This window comes from Sorghum bicolor, chromosome 9 (assembly GCF_000003195.3).
Source record: "Sorghum bicolor cultivar BTx623 chromosome 9, Sorghum_bicolor_NCBIv3, whole genome shotgun sequence".
Lineage (NCBI taxonomy): Eukaryota > Viridiplantae > Streptophyta > Magnoliopsida > Poales > Poaceae > Sorghum > Sorghum bicolor.
The window spans coordinates 35466065-35479724 of record NC_012878.2 but is presented as its reverse complement, the minus strand read 5'-3'; positions in this window follow the sequence as shown (position 1 = coordinate 35479724).

The window sequence follows — 13660 nt, the reverse complement described above, 5'->3', positions numbered from 1 at the left end:
GACATGAACTCGAGACTCCCAAACCAAATCACCGTGGAGCATGGAATCGGTGAAGAAAGAGTGGAAATCTGGAAAAGAGTGGGAAATCTATGAAAAACACGCAGGACCCCAACCTGGCGCGCCAACTGTCGGTGTTTTCTCCACGGGGGTCACACCAACGAGTGAATTTGTGTGCGTGCTCCCTTTTCCAGATGGTGATGCAAAAAGACACAAGGGTTTATCCTTGTTCGGGCAAGAGAAGGCCCAACGTCCAGCGGGGGGGGGAGAGCTTTTATTATTTTGCACCTAAATGCTTGTATAGGGGCGAATACAAGTGTGTATGAATTGGGATGGAGTATGGAGACTCCTCTACGTGTGTCTTGTGTTCATTCCCGGGTCTCCCCTTTTATAGCTCCAAGGAGAGACCTAGGGTACATGTATAGGTGACAGAGTAGGGGTCGATAGAGGCATGGCGCGCTAACCTACTCGAGGCCTCCATACCGGCGTGGTCACGAGCCGTCCCGTCCTGGTAGCTTGATGACGATTACGCGTGCCCTCACATCTTGCTCTGTACGCCGTCTTGGGCCGGTTTTCCGTTGCACGCTTGTACGTCATGGCGGCTGATACGGTAGAGTGGTGGCAGTGCCATCAGTCGACGCCCAACCCTTCCCCAGGAAGGAAACACGTCCGGTCGAGGGTCGGACGCCATGTAGCGCCTTGCTATCCAGAGCATTGACTTTTGGCGTCTCGAGGGGGTCCTGACTAGACGTTCCATCCCGGCTTCCCGCGTCCTGACACGCTCTGGGTCATTTGGTGGGGGAAGGCTGCAAAAAGAATGACGGGACGGGTGCCTGTTTCCCATCACGCTTCCCGTGACTAGCGTGTTAGGTGGGAAAGCGACAGGCGCATTAAATGCACGGGTTCTCGTGCGTGCGTCAGGCGGCGGGCGGTGTCCTTGCGCTCGACGCCTCCTGGTTTGCTCGAGCCCATTTCCGTATTCGACGGTAGTTGATGCTCGACCACTGAGCGGTTCGCTCGACACCTTTCCCGTCTTCGAGGCTGCGGCCGTTGATGACCGTATGGCTGATTAGAACATCGAGTTGAGGGCCTCGATCTGTGTAAGTAATCTCGTTATGTGCATCAGTTAGGATACCCCCTACTGATACCCTCGACAAAATGAAACTAATGACAAAAGTCCAAAAAAAAGAAAAAGGAAAAAAATGAATGAAAAGAAGGAAAGAAAATGAAAACATACAATAAAAATTTGAAAATAGAAAAATAAAAACAGAATAATAAAAATGCCTTGAATACCTATACCAATTGAAGGCGTTCTACCAAAATGCCTTAAATAGGGTAGCAATAGGAGGCACTTCACCGAAACGCCTTGAAAACCCATAGCAATTGGAGGCGCCACCACAATGTACGTCTTCTTAAGTTCATAGTCACGTGATATGTACAGAGTATATGCGTCATCCAAATCACCTGCCCCATCTCTTCTTCCGCACCCAAACTCCACCGCACGGATCCGCGGCTGCTCGCGCCTCCGCTCGCGCCCTAGGCCGCCTCCGCCCATGACGCCCCATCCGTCTCCACTCGCCACCACGACCAACCATGCCCCCGACGCCGTCACGGAGTGCTCACCTCACCTAGACCCATTCGTCGTCGACGCCGCCGTGGATGTGGGGGATGACAACAGAGCGGGGAACGCCTCTCCTCCTCTGCCGCCGTCGCTTCCTCCCCCTCCTTCTGTGGCAGTGACGCAGTCCGCTACACCGGCATGGGCCTCGTCCCTCCCGACGGCGGTGGCTACACCGGTATGGCCGTATGTGCCTGGCCCCTCTCGACAGCAGCAATCTGGCTGCAGCTCTCTCCGGATCTGCCCTCACCCGATTGGGACTCGCCGCTGCCGCTGACTGAGTCCCCGACCTCGTCTCGCCTCGCTGTCGCAACACCACCCTACCCCTTCCCCGCCTCGCTGCTGCATTCAATTTTGGTATGTTCCTGTTGTGCTTACCCGTGGATTTGTATACTATCTCGACCTGAGTTTTATTGTGCATTTATCAAATTCTGGACCGAATATTGTAGCCGTATTTTTATCAATAAATGTTATAGTGATACAGTAATTGCTTGTGGAATTAACATATATTTTTCTTACAGAGCGCACACTTGATTAACTTACAGACATCTTATTAGACTTTCTTAACAATGCTAATTCAAAATTTCTACCAAAATTTATTCAAACAAAAGGGATTCCTACCTCAATTTAATGATGTATGCTCTTTTGTTAACAAATTTATGTTCAGCATTACTCTACATAGAAGTTGTCATGGTCTATAAATAAACTAAGTCTCTGTATGACTGGTTAGTTTGCAGTACTCGCTGTGCCTCTAGTTTCTCCCTGGAGGAAGTTCTCTTCACTAAGATCAGGTTTTATGAACTCATTAGAAATTGATCTACTATTAAGGTAGCATATGGCATACCCAATCTTTAAATCTTCCGTTCCATTTACCTTAGCGAAGTTAACCCCAGTTTAGCGTCAACTAATTAGTAAATATGAGATTGCAGAAGATATGAAGCATTGAGCTGTGAGCTGGAGCTTTTCGAGCCCTCCAAAATTTTCAATATTCAGTCCGTTCATATTGGTTTTTGTTCTGCCATATGAGACATGTAATTAATGCTGGATTCTCTTTGTTTTTTTGTTATGTTGTGGACTAAGTCAACCTAACCGTACAAGTTCATTGCATACTTGCCTTACTGTTACTAAATTGTAACTGCCCTTTTTCTGCTCTGAAATCCTTGTGCTTCAATTTTCATTAAAGGGATTCCTTCCTCACATGATCTCTTTTCTGATCCATTAATGGATGACGAGGGCACTGGACAATAAGGAATGACGATGCTGCTCTGACAGGCAGGCTATGCAGGATTTGGCTGACAGCAGCTCGTTTACTGACCAGGTTAATACAGACAACCTTGCTGTTCATCCATGCTAGTACCTTTTTGATGCACACTGTCACCCTTTGATTTTTATGCTATCTCTACGTTATATTGATTTGTCTTGACAAAACAAAACAGGTATGCCAGTATATGAGAGAGTGAGAGCTGAGCGAATTTTCCTTCTTGAAGATGGAAAACCAGATGCTCCATGAAGAGTGAGCCTGGCAATCTTGCTTTGTTTTAATTTCATGCTTCTAAATGAAGAGCTAATAAATCAATATAAAGTATGTTTGGTAACATATGTACCTTCAAAAATAATTTCATCCTAGAAAGGTGCGCCAAAATCTTCCACACCTGAAGCAGAGAACATATGCAGTTGTTTTCTTATGTGTGAATGTGTTTGCTAAAGTCTGTTTGGTACTAATTTGTTTGAACCCTGCGGTTTGGCTTAATGTAGTACCTGGTGATAGAACATATACAAGTTTTGCTAAAGTCTGTTTGCTTTAATCCAATAGTTGATTGTGGATACCTCTGGAATTCCCAGTTGGCTTAATTCAAGCTAAAGCCAGAGCTCTGAATTTGGTTCGCTTCTCCTCTGTTCTACTTTTGGTAGGTCAGATTATATTTCTTTTGTCCCTTGAGAAACAAAACGACATTTCCTCTATCCTACTAATGTCATGAAAATAGTCTGTTCCTTTGAACCCTTGGCAAATGAGTCTTTACTCCTTGGCATATATTTTGGTTTTTGTACTCATTTTCTCTACACGTTCGTAGAAGCTAAGCTAAGGACATTTTTGTGGGCTTTCTTGATCCAAAATTGATGTCACTGGATAGCATAAAGTTTGAAAGAGCAGTTGTTCTACAGTATGTGCAAAAGGCTTGTTCTACTGGATTGGTTACTTGAATTACATCTTTTACATTGATATTTTATACTGTACTGTACATTGTACTATGCCAAGTTTTATTTCTAACCAAAGTTCTAATCTTGACACAGGAACTTGAAGTGCTGACGAAGCCCATCAATGTGCACATGATTAGAGAAAAGTTGGTCATGTTCTTAGTGGCACAGGTCAACATCAAGAAAGGAGAGTTCTATCATCCTAGTTAACCATCAGTGATGTGTGATTGCCACTACTAATTTGGGTCTAGTGATGTAGTGTCTAACTGAGTAAGTTAAGTCCACTGTCGTGATGGATTTCGAACAAGTTGTGAACCTGTTGTGAATTTGATATAAATGTGGATCTGTTCAACTTGATATCTATTTGAAGAGCTTCTGTTATAAACATGTAGTAATATATTGTTGAGTGGCTTTCATATGTACGTGCTATGAACATTGTGGTATGTGGCTTTGATGAAAAATACGAGTGACATTAAAGCGTAGATGTGTCACTATTGCGATTCTATCTGATATGTGTATTATTACCGCACGTCACTTGGTTATATGTTGTTCGTGACACATTAGGTTGACATGAGTCACTGATATCTAATTACTAGCGTCACTCATACCTCATTATTAGTGACGCATGTTCTCACTCTGTGTCACTCAAATATCTTTACTAGCGTTACTCATACCTCATTATCAGTGACGCAGTTTATCAGTACGTGTCGCTGCTATACTAAGATCAGTGACCCGTATATTAAATATGCGTCACTGGTATCTTAACATCAGTGACGCATATACTAAATATACGTCACTAGTATCTTCATAGCAGTGACGCGTTTTTACGCGTCACTAATTTGTCCACATCACAGACGCAACAAAAGTGACGCGTCTTTTCCGCGTCACTAATGACCCTCTTGACGTGTCACTAATTAGCTATTCTGGCATAGTGCAAAATTCTTGGACAAAAGAAAAGCACATAAGTAGGGGGAGCAAGCTCATAAACCTTGTTTGTTTGCATTTGATTTGTGCATATTCATGTGCTTGTTTGCATTGCATAAGTTTTTAAATTCAATATGCATGCTTGTGTGGTGTATGCTAGTTATAGAACTTGATTGATGATATGATAACTAGACTTGTGTTCTTCAGGTAAAGACTAGACCCTTGCTCCTAATGTTGATCTCACGGGGTTTCTAGTATTTTTGTTGTCTAGCTACTCATGGTGCTAAGGATGGTGTACATTGAATGCTTCAAATGCTATCGAACTTGGCATCGAGCTACAAAGGTTTATTCTATACACCTTAGCACTTAGTAGGGTTTTATGGTGCTTATCCGAATCTTGACATAGAGCTTAAATGTTGGATAAGTAGCATAAAATCCAAATCAAGTTAGCAATTTACACTTGTGTAAAGTGCTAGATTGAAAAAGCTTAATTTCCATATCTTTGTAGAGTTGTCATCAATTACCAAAAAGGGGATGATTGAAAGGTCCTTATTTGGTTTTGGTAATTGAGTGACAACTTAGGTGGACTAATAGTGTTTATGTGAGATACACAGGAGATTAGTTCACAGGAGATGATGGGATGATGGAGGAGCTCATTGTACATGAGACATGACATGGAGTCATGTGACCAAGGTGGAGAAGATCAAGATCAGGCTTGGCTTGATGGACCGGTTGCAAGAGTGAAGGGCAAGTCAGAGGCTTTGAAGTGAGGGACCGCGTGTGACGGTGAAGCTTGAGCAAGACTTGGCACCGATGGACCGAGGCATTGGTGAAGGGCAAGTGAGGTCAAGATCGAAGAACCAATACGGTCACGTGATGATATGAAGTGGATCATATCATTTGGTGATTGGTTGGTGCATGTGTTGCGTCAACATTAGAGGAGATGGAATGGAATGCGCAAGGCAAAGGTATAACCTAGGGCATTTCCATTTCACTGGTCATAGGTGTGTAGAGAAGTTTATGACCGGATTTAGAATAGATGGCCGTACTATCAAGAGGGGCAAACTTGTTTGCATATCAGTCATCTAGTGCCACTTGAGCGATCTAACTTTGCATACGTGTTAGGATCGAGTGGCGTGGCAAGTTGAGAGGCTAACTCCCTTAGAAAAATATTTGTGAAAATGCTAACACACTTGCACAAGTGTTGTGACACTTTGGTGTTGGCACATGGAAGCAAGGGAAGAAGTTGAAGATCGTTTCGTGCAGCGCGTATAGGCCGGACACGTCCAAGGTGAGGTCGGACGCGTCCGATGTGAGGCCGGACGCGTCCGGTATGATGTCGGACGTGTCTGAGTTGAGCATCTGGTGTGAGCTCAATTTTACCGGACTCTCTGCGTTGAGTCCAGTGTAAATTGTCCGGAGAAAACGCTGTCTCGAGTAGCTCTCTGAGTTTGTGTCCGTTGCACACCGGACGCGTTCGGTGTGACACCGGACGCGTCCGAGTTGAGCGTCCGGTGCAAACTCAGTTCTAAGGCTCTCTGAGTTTTAGTCCATTGCACACCGGACGCGTCCGAGTTGTACGTCCGGTGCGGTGATGTTTTGCAACGCTCCCTAAGTTTAGGTCCGGTGCACACCGGACGCGTCTGGTGTGACACCGGACACGTCCGATGTGTTCAAAAGTGAGAGTCTGGTGCCTTGTCAATGTTGAGGGCAATGACTACTTTTCTAACAGTCAGGAGCACTGGATGCTTGTCTGGTCAATACCGGACGCGTCCGGTGTGAACTAGGACGCGTCCGGTGTGGTCGACTTTTGCCTAGTGAAGGGTAACGACTAGTTTAGCCCTTGGGGCTATAAATAGAAGTGGTGGCCGGCCTTGGCTAGTGCTGAGCACCCTTGGGACTTAGTGTCCATGCTTGGGTAGTGCTAGGAAAGCCTCTAACTCACTTGTGCTTGCAAGAGTGCGAATCAATAACGAGTGAGTGATTCTAGTGTGTTGCATTGAGAGATTGCATAGAGTGGCACTAGGTGTTCATGTTGCAAGCCGGTGGTGCTTGTTACTCTTGGAGGTTGCCACCTCCTAGACGACTTGGTGGCTTGTGACTTCGTCGAAGCACGCAAGGAGATTGCGCGGTGCTCCAAAGAAGAGATTGTGAGGGGTACGGTGGTCACCCCACGGGGATCGCGTAGAGCAACTCTAGTTGAGCGAGACATGAAGAACGACAAGTGGTCCGTCCGGGTCAAGTGCTAGAGCTTGTGGTAAGCATTCCATGTGGGAGAGTGTGACTTGCGGGTCACTAGCAAGAGGACTGGCGGCAACCTTGGAGCTTGTCTCAACGGGGATGTAGCTTAGTGGCAACCAAGTGAACCTCGGGAGAAAATCATCATGTCAACATTATTCTTCCCATTGGTTTGCAAGTCCCAAACACAAGCTTGTTCTTACATTCATATACTTGTGCTTGTGTAGTTGCTCTTGTAATTAGTTAGCATGTGTAGCTTGCTAGTTACCTTCTTCCTTGTGTAGCTAGAAGTAGTTCCCTTGCGTGACTAATTTGGTTTGTATAACCTTGTTAGTCACTTTGCTTAGTTTGTGTAGCTAAGTAAGTTGCACTCTCTAATTTGGCATTAGTTACTTTGTTATTGAGCTTGCTAGGGAGCTTAGTCTTTGTGCGCTTTGCCTCACTAGTTTGTGTAGGAGCTCCCACGGTTTGCAAAGTACTAGTTGCATAGGTTTGTGTGACCTTGCTTCTAGATTTGGTTAGGTGAGCTCTTGCTAATGTAGCACCTTGCTTGCTTGTTTAGGATCTTTTCAAGGTGCTAGAGAACTTAGATAGAGGGATGTAGTCTTGGCTAGACCGATAGTTTTAATTCCGCACTTGTTTCGGTTAGCCGGCGTGTTAAAGTTTTAGATAGGACTATTCACCCCCCCTCTAGTCCGCCATCTCGACCCTTCAGTAGCTAAGACAATCACGACATTACTCAAGAATCATACAAAATTTGTTTGGTCATCTGAATGTGAGCAGGCCTTTCAAACCTTGAAGAGGTTGTTGACTATTGCACCTGTGTTTGCACAGCTGAATATTGAGAAACCATTTGATGTGTATTGTGATGCATCAGGAATAGGGATAGGCTGTGTGCTGATGTAGGAGGGTCGAGTGATTGCATATGCATCTAGGCAACTTAAGCCACACAAAGAAAATTACTCATCCCATGATCTTGAGCTAGACGTCGTAGTACATGCCCTGAAGATCTGGCGCCACTACCTTCTAGGAAACACTTGTCATCTGTATACAGATCATAAGAGCTTGAAGTACATTTCTACTCAAGCTAAACTCAATATGCGCCAGTGAAGGTGGCTATAATTAATCAAGGACTATGATCTTGAGGTGCATTATCATCCAGGTAAGGCAAATGTGGTAGCAGATGCCCTCAGTCATAAGGCTCACTGTAATTGCTTGATAGTGATGCCTAAAGATATAACTCTGTGCCAAGAGCTTGAGAACTTGGGAATAGAGACGATTCCGCAAGGGAGTCTGGCCAATTTAAAGATTGACTCCAATCTTGAAGCTCAGATCGTAATGGCACAAAAAGAAGATAACGGCATGAAATACCTCAAAGAAAAAATTTCTAATAAAGCACCCACAGACTTTAAGATGGATGACGCAGGTGTGATCTAGTTTTAAGATCGGTTAGTAGTTCTAAAGATACCTGAATTACGTCAGCAAATCCTGGATGAAGTCCATACCACAAGATATTCTATTCACCCAAGAAGCAATAAGATGTATCAGGACCTAAAACAGAGGTTTTGGTGGACAAAGATGAAAATAGAAATAGACTGCTATGTAGCCTAGTGTGACACTTGTCGAAAAGTTAAAGCTATTCATCTCAGATCCGCTAGGGAGTTGCAGCCCTTGCCTATTCTAGCATGGAAGTGGGATGATATTGGCATGGATTTCATAGTGGGATTGCCTAGGACGGCAAAAAGGTTTTGATTCCATCTGGGTTATTATTGACCGTCTCACCAAGACTACGCATTTGATACCTATGAAAACAATATATATTGTGGTCACCTATGCCAAGATCTATTTTGACCGTATATTAAGTCTACATGGGGTGCCAAAGACGATAGTGTCTGACAGAGGCACTCAGTTTGTCTCCCAATTTTGCAAATACTTACATAAGTCTTTGGGCACCAAGCTTCTATATAGTTCAACTTATCATCCACAGACAGGTGGGCAAATTGAATGAGTTGATCAAATATTAGAAGATCTATTGAGATCGTGTGCCCTAAATTTTCCGTATAAGTGGGATGACTGGTTACCTTTAGCAGAGTTCTCATATAACAATAGCTATCAAGAAAGCATTAAAATGGCTCCTTTCGAGGCACTATATGGCCGTCGATGTCGAACTCCACTAGTCTGAACCCGGTGAAAGATGGTTCTTTGGGGTTGACTTGGTAAAAGAAACAGAAGATAAAGTAAGACAGACTCAAAATAACTTGAAAGTTGCTCAATCCCAACAAAAGAGCTATGCTGATAGAAGACGTCGACCCTTAAGATTTGCTAAGGGCGACCATGTGTATTTAAAGGTATGCTCGATGAAAGGAGTGAATCGTTTCGAGGTTAAAGGCAAGTTAGCACCTCGCTACATTGGTCCATTCCCAATCATCGACCGATGTGGATAGGTAGCTTACCGCCTCAAGTTGCCTGAACAGTTATCTGGGGTACACAATGTGTACTATGTATCCCAATTGAAGAAGTGTCTTCGAGTGTTAGACCAGGTCCAAGATTTTGAGGATGTTGATCTTGAACCTAATCTTACTTATGCAGAGTATCCCATCCGAGTATTGGACCAAAAGGATCAAGTTACGTGAAGAACAACCACCAAGTGGTACAAGGTACAGTGGAGTCAACATTCTGAAGAAGAAGCCACGTGGGAATCTGAAGACTATTTTATGGAGAACTTTCCCAAGTTTTATGCTTCTCTTTAGATTAGTGGCTAGTAAAAGAAGTGTGCTTTAAGGTTGATGAAAGTATAACCTGAGGCATGTACTTAATGTATGTGTATGTTTATGATGAGATGTTCTTCCCCAACCACCTATTTTGTGGAAAAGCTAATGATAGATTAGCTTAACAAATTTGCTTTTCCATTACTTACCCTAAGGCTTTAAATCTCATGGACAAGATTTCTTTAAGGGGGAAGGGCTGTAAGATCACTGATGTTACAAATACTAAAACTGGATCATGTCATCATAAGCATTGCATAGCATAGTTGTTAAGCACATCATGGTGCATCAACTTAAAATAAGTTTTATTTAGTTGATTGTGCTGAGGGATTTAAATTGTGTTATCTTGTGAAGTGATGCTTGTGGTGGTGGTTTAGTCTCTAGTCAAGGAGGGTTGTAAGGAAATGGTTAAGAAAAACCCTAATTTCAACACTAGCTTTTACCCCCTTTCGTGTAATTTAAAAACTAAGCCAAAATTTGGGGATGAGTTCAAAAGCAAAGTTGTAGATCTTGTCATGGTGTGCAACTTTCGTGTTTTAAGTTTTTGAAGTTTCAATGCAAAATTCAAAGTAATTTTGAAAATACAGATTTCCACAAATTGCCACCTTTTCAATTAGAATCTCTAATTCAAAATGTATTTGGAATCTTGAAAAGTGACCAAAATGAAAGTTGTAGAGCTCATCAAAATGAACAACTTTTATTTTGGGAGTTTTTCAAGTGGTTGAGTAAAATCAAAAGTAATTTTGGAAATTGTATTCTGATCAAATTCAAATTGGAATTTCCCCCAATTTGAAATTTGAATTTCAAACTATTTTACACAAATTCATACTCTTCCACTCAAAATTGGCTCTGGGTCCTTAAATAAGTTTTGTAGTATTCAAAATTTTGAACAAACTTTGTTATGACCAAAATTTGACTTCTTTTCAAAATTATGGAGTAATTTAAAAAAAGAGAAAAGGAGGGGATAAACCCTGCTACAGTGCTCTAGAGGGAGGGAATAAACCCTGCTACAGTGCAGGCCACCGGTGGGCGTGTTGCGTCCCACGCCGCCACACGCCCGGCCACGCAGCTGTCTGCTTCCTTGGTCACCAGGACGTCCTCATCCGTAGCACGCTGTTCGTCACGTGTATAAAGCCCCGAATGACCGTGAAGTTTCTTTTTCCCCTATGAACCTCACCGCCGACCACCATCACCCACCGACGAAATTCACCATTGCCTTAGCTTCTCCATTCCCTAGCTCCTGCTCCTAGCTTCGCCATGAACTCAGCTACCTCCTAAACCCCTCACCATATGCTCTAACCCCTTGTAGCTCCAACCCGAGCCATTCTCCTCCAACTCTAGCAGAAACGCCGCCACGAGCACCTCACCGTGGCCAGCCCTCCTCCGAGCATCTCCACCGTTGCTGTCCAGCTTTTTGAAGTCACGGTGAGCTAATGATTCTTGTGTGGCCCTCGGTTGGCGTTCTACTCGCATGTGCGGCCGGCGTTCGCACGACCGACGTTGCCGTCCGCCATAACCGTGGCCGTAGGGGTTAGGCGAGGGGAGAGCGGTTGCTCAGGGTGCCTAGGGGTGTGTGGTGGAGCGGAGAATGCGTCTGTTGAGTTGCGAGGGTCGAACGTGGTGTCGATAGCTCGGTCGAGCCATGGCTTCGGCCTGCCGAAGCTGACAGTGGGGGCCCGCTGTTAGCGACGTCGTGATAGAGGGGAGAGGCCACGCGCAGCGTGCGGGACTGGATGGGCCGGCCTATGGGCCGAGCTGCTGGGCCTGTCCCGGTTCAGTAATGTTTTCCCTTTTTCTTTTTATGCTAAAATTGATTTATGTAGAAAAATATGTGCAGATCTAAAAATAGTGAGAATTTTTGTATAGGTTCTGTGCAGTGAGTAGAACATAGGAAAAATGTTAGATTTCAGTTTCTCATAATCTGAACATGTAAAAATTAAGTCCTTTATTTAGTAAATAGGACTTCCATTATTTTTTTGGAATTTATTTATATGTCTAAAATCACCAAAATTTGTGAGGTGTCTCTGAGTATTATTTCCTAGCTTCACAAAAAGTTTGGTAGCTTTTGGATAAAATTTGATTAAAATATTGATATACCCTTAATTAGTGGTTAAGTAATAATCTTAAAATAATTAGATGATAATTAGCTTAAATTCTAGATTAGGGTTTCAGTGATTTTGGGATTGAGTGATGACCTAGGGTCATTAACCTTAATGAACTTTGGCACTTAATTATTGTTTGGTAACAATACTTAATTACTGTCATTAATGCTTAATTAAGGATTAATTAAGATAAGTGGGATTAATAATTAGTTAATTAAGAATAATTATCAATTAGGAAGGTCTTATATTACTATTGCAACCTCTTGGGTAAAAACACTAAAGTGGTAAACAACCTTTAATTACTGTTTTAACTTGCTTTTGCACCAAGAAGGAAAGTTGTACTCAACTAAATCCTTCCTATATATTGTCATAAGCATATCATGAGCATACATCATTCTTGCGTATAGTGCACGTGACCGAAGGAGTGACTGTTGAACCGAACCCCGAGGTTGGTGTTCTGGTCGAGGAAGTTGGAACCAAGACTTGGGGAGTCTCAGAGGAACCCACTCAGCTCTGCAACCAAGGCAAGCCCTGGATGCATTAACCCTTCCTTGAATGTTTTAAATCTTTTATGAATTATGAGTTAAAATGCTGCATTATGTAGTCAATAATTGGGTTTAGCCTAATAGTTGCATTTACCTCCTTGATATTTGTTATCTTGTCCTTGGCACCTGTTTTATTTTAAAACTATGTAGTGATGCTTAGCCCTACTTACTAGATAGGTTTTCAAATAAGAAAGTTTGAAGGGTTGTTGTGGAATACTTTTATTGTCAATGATGTTTCAACTTGAGACCGGTCGGTGGACTTACTTTAAGAATGGAGTCTTAGAGTAGTGTCTCCAACTATGTCGATTAAGGACTGGTCCATTGATGGCCTGCTAGTTTGAGAACTTATAGTACTAGCCACTTGCCCTCGGTAAGCTTGGTCTTGTGATTCCTCGACGAGAGCGGCTACTCGCGCACTAGGCGTGGAGCAATGGCGAGAGTAGCATGTACCCTCCTAGCAAATGGGCTGGACGGTGGAGTACTGTGCTCTCGGGTGCCGCGAACCTGGTCAGATCTTGGGAAAGCCAGATTTGGGTTGACATATGCAAGATTCGGTTCTACATATGTCGGGTGGTTAGGAACTCCAGCTAGATTGCTAACCGGTTCGAATCGTCGTTGCTCCCTGATTTGGAGACTCAATTCCATTGACCATCATCGTACTTAATCATGCAACTAAGTTATGAAATCGGGAAAAGGGAAATGTCTCATGGAGTTCGGATCCCAATTTCCGGACTCACAATGACATCAAGCTATGGCTGTCAGATAAATATCATTCTTGTTAGGGATTAGGGATTCACGGACTTGTCTGTGAAAAGCAACTAGGTAGACTATCCTCGAATTGGTCCGCCTCATGGAATGAGAGTGACCCGTGGGCTGGGTCAAAAAGTTGTAAACTTTGTAATATTGTTAAGGTTGCTCCTTTAAACATGGGTTGTAATAACACTTTACCTAAGTCCTACTTTTAAGAACTACAGTTGTAAATTAAGTTATGTAATGCTTCCGCTGTTTTACTCCAAAATGCTACTTTGGTTATGTATCGTCTGTGATGCGGCAATTCGCAATGAATGATCCTGGTGTTAATGTGGTCACTCACTATCCTGTAAAGGCGAGAAGAAGAAATTCTCGTTAATTGACCATCACTGTTGGTCAGGACGAGCACTGTTATTACGCCACAGGTAGCAATGGAATGGGCGTCCAGGGATGCTCATCGGACTTCTGAAGTAGTTAGATCCCTGGCATCATCGTCAGAGGTCTTTGGGATGATGACAGGTGTCG